Source organism: Pteropus vampyrus, unplaced genomic scaffold, assembly GCF_000151845.1.
Source record: "Pteropus vampyrus isolate Shadow unplaced genomic scaffold, Pvam_2.0 Scaffold155, whole genome shotgun sequence".
Lineage (NCBI taxonomy): Eukaryota > Metazoa > Chordata > Mammalia > Chiroptera > Pteropodidae > Pteropus > Pteropus vampyrus.
Genome location: NW_011888936.1, coordinates 1,640,451 through 1,647,217, shown reverse-complemented (window position 1 = coordinate 1,647,217; position 6,767 = coordinate 1,640,451). Strand labels below are relative to the sequence as shown.

Below are 6,767 nucleotides of genomic sequence, written 5' to 3'. Positions count from 1 at the left end.
GGTATGCAGTGTTTTTGTGAGCTGTCTTTAAATTGTGACACTTTTTTGCCATTGCCTACCTTCTTTCCACATATAGCTGCGAAGCAGGTAGCAAAGTCAAAACCCCAGTAGGAGAAACCACCACCGAATCTGCATGTCATGCATTATTCATGACCCCCTGATTCCTGCACCTGCATCAAGGCAGGAAGCTTGCAGGGAATGTTCATTATTCTTCCCTGAGCCCCACACAGGCTCCATTACTGCTAAGCCACTTTGTTCTGTAACTAAGGGTTTCAGGCCTCTGTACTAACCGCTGGATATGGAAAGAAAAAAAAAAATCACCATGCTAAAGAAAAGGGCAATCTTGCTTGTTGTGTAACATGCAAAATTGAATCCTACAATGTGCTCTTCTGAGACTGACAGTTTATGTCAGATGGAAATGCTCACAACCACATTACATAGAAAAAAAGGAAGCTATACCATTAAGGCCATGCATACCAACTGTTCTATTTATACACACTTACTCATCTGAGGCAGACGCATGTTTACCATTTTGCCCAATCGCTGGGCTTAATTTAGCTTTCCTTCTAAGCACGTGAAAACTTTTTAGATATCTCAATAAAGAAATGACTTCCTTCTTTGAGTCTCAGCACCAAAGGACCTGACCCTCTAATCCTGTATTTTAATGACTAACATTTATAGACAAGAGAATAGGATCACTGTTTTTCAATGTCTTCATGAACCCACCTCAATGGCTGGTGGCTATAGATGGTACATGAAACCCAGACCTCCAACACAAATTGCTGATCACTGAGAGGCTGCTGGGTAAGGGAACCGGCCCTCCCTTTTTACTATCCCCACTCCAGAAAAGCTGTGACAACTTAAATGGAACTAGGATAAAGTTGTAAAGAGTACACACTGTGTAACCAGACTGTCTTGGACTGAATTCCAGCTCTGCCATGAACCAACAGTGTCATCTTAGGGCAAGTTACTTAACCTCTCTCTGTTTCAGTTTTCTCATCGGTACAAACGGAGGCGGTAAGGGAGGCTATTTCTTAGGGCTGTGAGATATAAATGGGTTAATAGTTGTAAAGTGTTTATAACAGTGCTTGATTCCCAGGAAGCCATCAGTACATGTTAGCTATTATCACTAGTAGTGCTGATTAGATGGGAAAGGATGGGAAGATGAAGTGGAATATTCAACTCATTTCAGGAGACTGAGATGACAAATGTGGTCTGCAGAGCTTGCAGTCTTCACTACTTGGTTTATATAACTTCGCTAAAGGCAAGAAAATAACAAAAAGAAATGGATACATATAGAGTCACATGAACCAAATACTCTGATTTCTAAGGTATGGCTTACTCTCTGGCATCTCATTTTTCTGTTTTTTTTATTAGACGATCTGTCTTCTGTTTACTAAATTGCATAGTATTTCCATTATATCCTGTTGAAGAACAAGTCAATAATTATAGCAATACAAAATCACTTCCATTTATTAAGACTTTACTATGTGCCAGACACTATGCTTAGGACATTAGACACGTTATCTTATTTTATGCTCATATTATTATTACCCATATTTTATCTTTGAGAAAATAGGTTCAGAAGAGTTAGGTAACTTGCTACGGTCATGCAGCTTGTGATCAGCAAAATCAGAACTTAAACACAGGAATGTCTGACCTGCTCTAAATTCAGATTATCATCCAATCCTTCGAATGCAGATATACTCCCACCACGCTACCTTAGAGGATGCAACAAAGTGAATGAACACAAGGGGCTTTTATGAGAGATTCAGCATTCACTTAAGCCTGATTGTACATTCTACAGTATAAGATGACATGAAGTGAAAGTCCTGGTTTTCCTGGCCTACAGTTGGTACTAAACTAAATAGTAAACATGTGAGTACTCACAAGAAAGAGTCATAGTAATATACTATGTTCTCCCTTTCACTGTTTATGAAAATTCCTTGTTACTGGCATTGTTATTTAAACACAAAATGTACAACACATGTAAGTTTCAGATGGTAAAATTAATTCTTGCTACAGCCACTTCCTCTCTTTCCATTTTATCTAGAACCCAATCCAGTCCAGTTTGTGTCCATGCCCCTTTGATAAAAATGTTCTTGTCATTGTCATCAATGGCTTCCACATTTCCAAATCTAAAGTTAATTCTCAGTCTTCATCTTCTCAAAGTCTCTGCAGCAACCACCATAACTGATCCCTCCATCCTCGAAAGCTCTTTACTCATCCTCAGTGACATTCTTCTGGCTCCCTCCTCTTTTTCCCTTTGTCTGAATCTCCCCCTCTCATTCTTTGACTTCTAAATGGTGGCATGGACTGATGAATCTTTCTCGTGACCTTTCGCTTTCCAAATTCAAGTCACTCCCTAGGCTAAAAAGAGTCCCTAATATAGCTACCCTAGCACCCTTGATGATATCATCCCATCAAAAGGCCTTACTTACCATCCATATTATAATGACTCCCACATTTCTATCTCTAGCCCTACTCTTATTATTTTCTCTGAATACCAGACTCAGGTTTTCCAATCCTAATCTTTCCCTTACAAAAAAAAAATTTTTTTTTAAAGCTATTCCTTTCTATGTCTTCTCAGTTTCAAAAATGGTGGCATCATCTACCCAGTTGCAACCTTGGAATAATACTTGAGCCCTTCATGCTCTCACACTCCATGTATTAGAGAGGCTGCTTAATTTTGAGAAAGGTCAGAATAAACTATCATTTCAAGGAACAATATTTATGGTAGAAGTTAATCTAGTAAGATTAGAGATTTTCATTATCATAATCATGAGAAATTATTATATACAAACGTTTTCTACTCTTAAGCCCAATTTTTCTGTTATATTATACAATAAATTAGCCCATACTTTCATACATAAATTTTTCCAATTATTCGACATAATATACACTTTAACAACCCAGTATACTATACTTGGAGAAGAAAAGATTATTCTAGAAATAATTCCACAATTATTCTTAGATATCAGTATTTTCCTATGCAGAATGACATGAAAAACAATTTTAAAGTAATCCTTGGTATTGCTTCCTTCCTATAGACAGTTGTACTGAATACAAGTTCTCATGATTATTCAGGTTAGTTAAATGTTTTATATAAATACTTGACCAACAAAAAATTAGTGTGATTGATCAGTGTTCAAACAAGTGGGCCCTTTTTACTCTCAGTTTTCATTGAGCCAGTGATTAGATGACCATTAGGAATGTCATATATTTTTTAAAAGTTCTTTTTTCCTCCTCATTATACTTAGGTCTCTTTCTCTCATGCAAATAAGTTGATATTAGTTTCAGAAGAATGGGCTGAACGTCAATATCGTACAGAATTAATGGGGTATTTCTTTCACTATCTACTATAATAGTATAAATTTTGTTAAAATATATAATGTTTGAAAGAAACAACATGTATTTCTACTATACATCAACAGAATGTGGATTTCTTTTTTTGGGAGGGGAGGATCGCAACTCTTGGTTGATCTCACAGATCGCAAGGAACTTGTCAACTTACAATTCCTTAATTTTTATTTTTTACACCTACAGCACCTGGTCTTCCTAGGTGGTCTCCCATCCAAGTACTAACCAGGCCCAACCCTGCTTAGCTTCCGAGATTAGATGGGATTGGGCTTGTTCAGGGTGGCATGGCCGTAGAGAATGTGCAATTCTAAGAAGAGAACATTTGGTTTGAACGATTCTATCATACGAATTAATCCCAGCTTCATCTCCCAACATCCCCGCTTGCTCTCTCTGGCAGCAACGGCGAAGGTTCTCCTCCTCTCCCCTCGTCGCCTGGTTGGCTGATGCTCAACTCTGAGAAGCCATCCTGAACCTTCAGGTCTAGGTCGGCTCGCCCCAAGTTCTCATAGCACAGGGTACTTAGCACTTGTTAACCAAAGATTACAGTTGTTCGTATGTTTAGTTAATTTGGTCTGTCTCTTGAACTAGACAATATGCTCCAAGGGGACAAGGGAGCTTTTCTCTTTTTGCTCATTGTCATATCTCCATTACCTGCCACAAAGTAGACACTCAATAAGTTACTGTTTTACGATTAGCCCTACTTTCCTACTAGGATCAAAGGCAATGGCCATGTCAAATGGCCATTTGTTACGCAATGAGGCGCAGAAAAGAAGATTAAATGTTTTAGGTTTAGAAATCTGAGCTATTTCACTGAATTACTTATTGAATATCTCCAGAGCATCTAGAGCTTCAACTATTGATCGATGTTAATTGATTACAAGAAATTTTCCTACTCTCCATGAAGTCTTGCATTGTAGAGTAAGATAGGACCTTCGCTCTCAAGTAGCTTATAGTCTACCTGAGATAAATAGGCAACAACTATCATAAAATAGAGTAGGAAAATTAAAAGAGATTTCAAGTTTTATTGGAGTGAAGGAGTTATAATTAATTCAAACTGAAATAACAGAGAAGGCTTCAAGGAGGAGCTGTTTCAGCTGAGACATGAAGTATAAATAACACATTCAGATTTAGCAGTAAAATGATGGAAGGAAGATATTTCCGAAGAGGAGCTACATAGTCACCTAGATATGAGAGTAAATTGAAGGTGTGAGGGGAAAGTTTCTTAGAAACATTAGGAGAAAAGCTAGAATGTTAATACAGAGTTATAATACAGATTAATAAATCAATGTCTGAATAAAGAGTTAGTAATTGGGGGAGTCAGCCGTGAAATAATATCAACCTTTCCTCTGTTGGTCAGAGACATATATACATCACTTTTATGTTTAATTCAAACAACATTTATTGGATATCTATTATTTATTCACTAATTCAAATATTAATTGAATACCTATTATGCCCAAAACTGTTCTATACTCTTAAGTACTGTGAACTGTGTTAGGGGAAGGAATATCACATCTATTAAAACATGGTTCCTGACTTCAGGAAGCCTATAGTATGACACGTTTAGACAAATAATTGACCATCATGGCGCAATGTGATAAATGGCCATGAGAATAGGTAAATGCGGCATCTGAATTAAGCTTTGTAGAAGGCCTAGACGTTTCCTTAGCACAATACAGACAGGCACTGAAGGGTGAGTATGTCCAACAGCAAAACTACAAATTGCTCAGTGTGACTAGAGTAAAGGGTCTGGTGGGCCTGGAGGGAAAGATTGTGTTAACAGGGGCTTGAATGGGAAAGATCTTGTGTATCGTGCTAAGTAGTTGACTCAAAAAGAGTTAAAGGACAACCACCAAAGCCTTTTAGGGTTGGAACCGACACAAATGAATTCATGTACTAGAAAAATCGCCTTGGCAGTAATGCAGAGAGTGGCCTGGAGAGAATATATAATTACACAGGAAATACTATTGGAGGGCTACTGTAAAAATGTTGCAAAACAGAGTCTAAGATGGCCGTAGCAGGGACGGTGGTGGGTGGGGGGAGGAGTAAAAAAAAATAAATACGTAATAAATTATGTGTTACCCATGGGCCTCGGTAGAAATATATGCGAGATGTTAGCAGGCAAGGCAGAATCAAGAGAGTAAGTTTTGGATAACACCCAGGGTTCTGAAGTGTATAATTAGAAGAGCCAAAATAAGAAATAAAGGGGAATTAAAAAAAAAAATACAATGAGTTTGTCAGGTGCATATGCAGCTCTGGGTTCAGCAGAGAATTTTAAGAACAGAGATAGAGATGTGAGCATCTTTATTATATAAATGGCAAAAGAACCTTGAGTTTCTTGGAGGCAGAATTTTAGTGAGAAGACCTGCAGACCAAGGCCAGGACACCAGGGAACACTATATCTTCTTGGAAGACTTTAAAACTCTCTTGCACTCATTCAGGACACGCCTGGGATCCCAACTTACTGACGTGAAGTTGGAGTTTCATGACTCAGTTTAAGCTAATATGACCTCATGGTCAATATTAAGAGAGGCAAAACAGGATCTTCTCTACCCTTTCCTTGATGTCAGAAAATCCAGAAATAATGTTTCTCCTTCAGTGTTGTCTTGGGCCGTAAATGGCACCAAAACTTAGGAGGCATCCTTAACTGAACTTCTCTCCTCATATCCAACCCATTCTCAGTCCCTTACACTGTCTCTATTCTTTCTGCTTTTCATTGCCATAATCACTTACCTATGTTAACCCATTCCTCTCTCTCTTACAATCTCTAGTTCCAAAACCTTTTCCCTTAATCCATTTTCTGTATGACAGCTGTAGTGTGATTTTTAAAAGGCAAATCTGTTCTTCTTGCTCCATTATTCCTTTAGTGGCTTTTCACTGCTCTTGAAATAGAGACCCAAGTCTCAACGTGGCCTAAATGCCTATGATCTGGTACCTGCTCACCTCTCCAGCTTACTTTCTAACAGTATATCCCCCTACATATCCCCCTGCTTTCTGTGATCCTGTTACCCTGGGTCTCCTTTCGGCTTTTCCCAGCTCAGTGCCTTCGCCACATGTCGTTCCTTAATACAGAATATTGGGTAGGCCCTCTGTCCCTTCATCTAGTTAACTCCTACTCATTCCTAGCTCTCAGCTCGATGATCAGTTTGCTTCCCATGACTCACCAAAAAGCATCATATCTCTGAATTATAGACTCTCATTACTCTCTTCATTGTCCTTCACAGCACTTATCAGGCTTGTAGATATATACAGATATGACTATTTGATGAAAAGCAGGAACTATTTCTCCTTAGTTCTCTACTATATAACCATTAGGGGGTTTTACATCTAGTACAAAATGGGCACATATTAAATATTGCTCTATAAATAAAAGCAGATAATGAGAATGCATAATAGTAAGCTTTTAA

At 38.1% G+C, this 6,767-nt stretch overlaps 1 protein-coding gene and 1 pseudogene across 4 annotated transcripts in view; both read right to left on the bottom strand.

Moving 5' to 3' along the window:
• KLF12 (Kruppel like factor 12) overlaps positions 1–6,767 on the bottom strand; it is a 237,584-nt gene that overhangs the window by 74,005 nt on the left and 156,812 nt on the right. The gene's annotated exons all lie outside the window — the stretch shown is intronic.
• Positions 3,538–3,656, bottom strand: LOC111745471 (annotated as a pseudogene).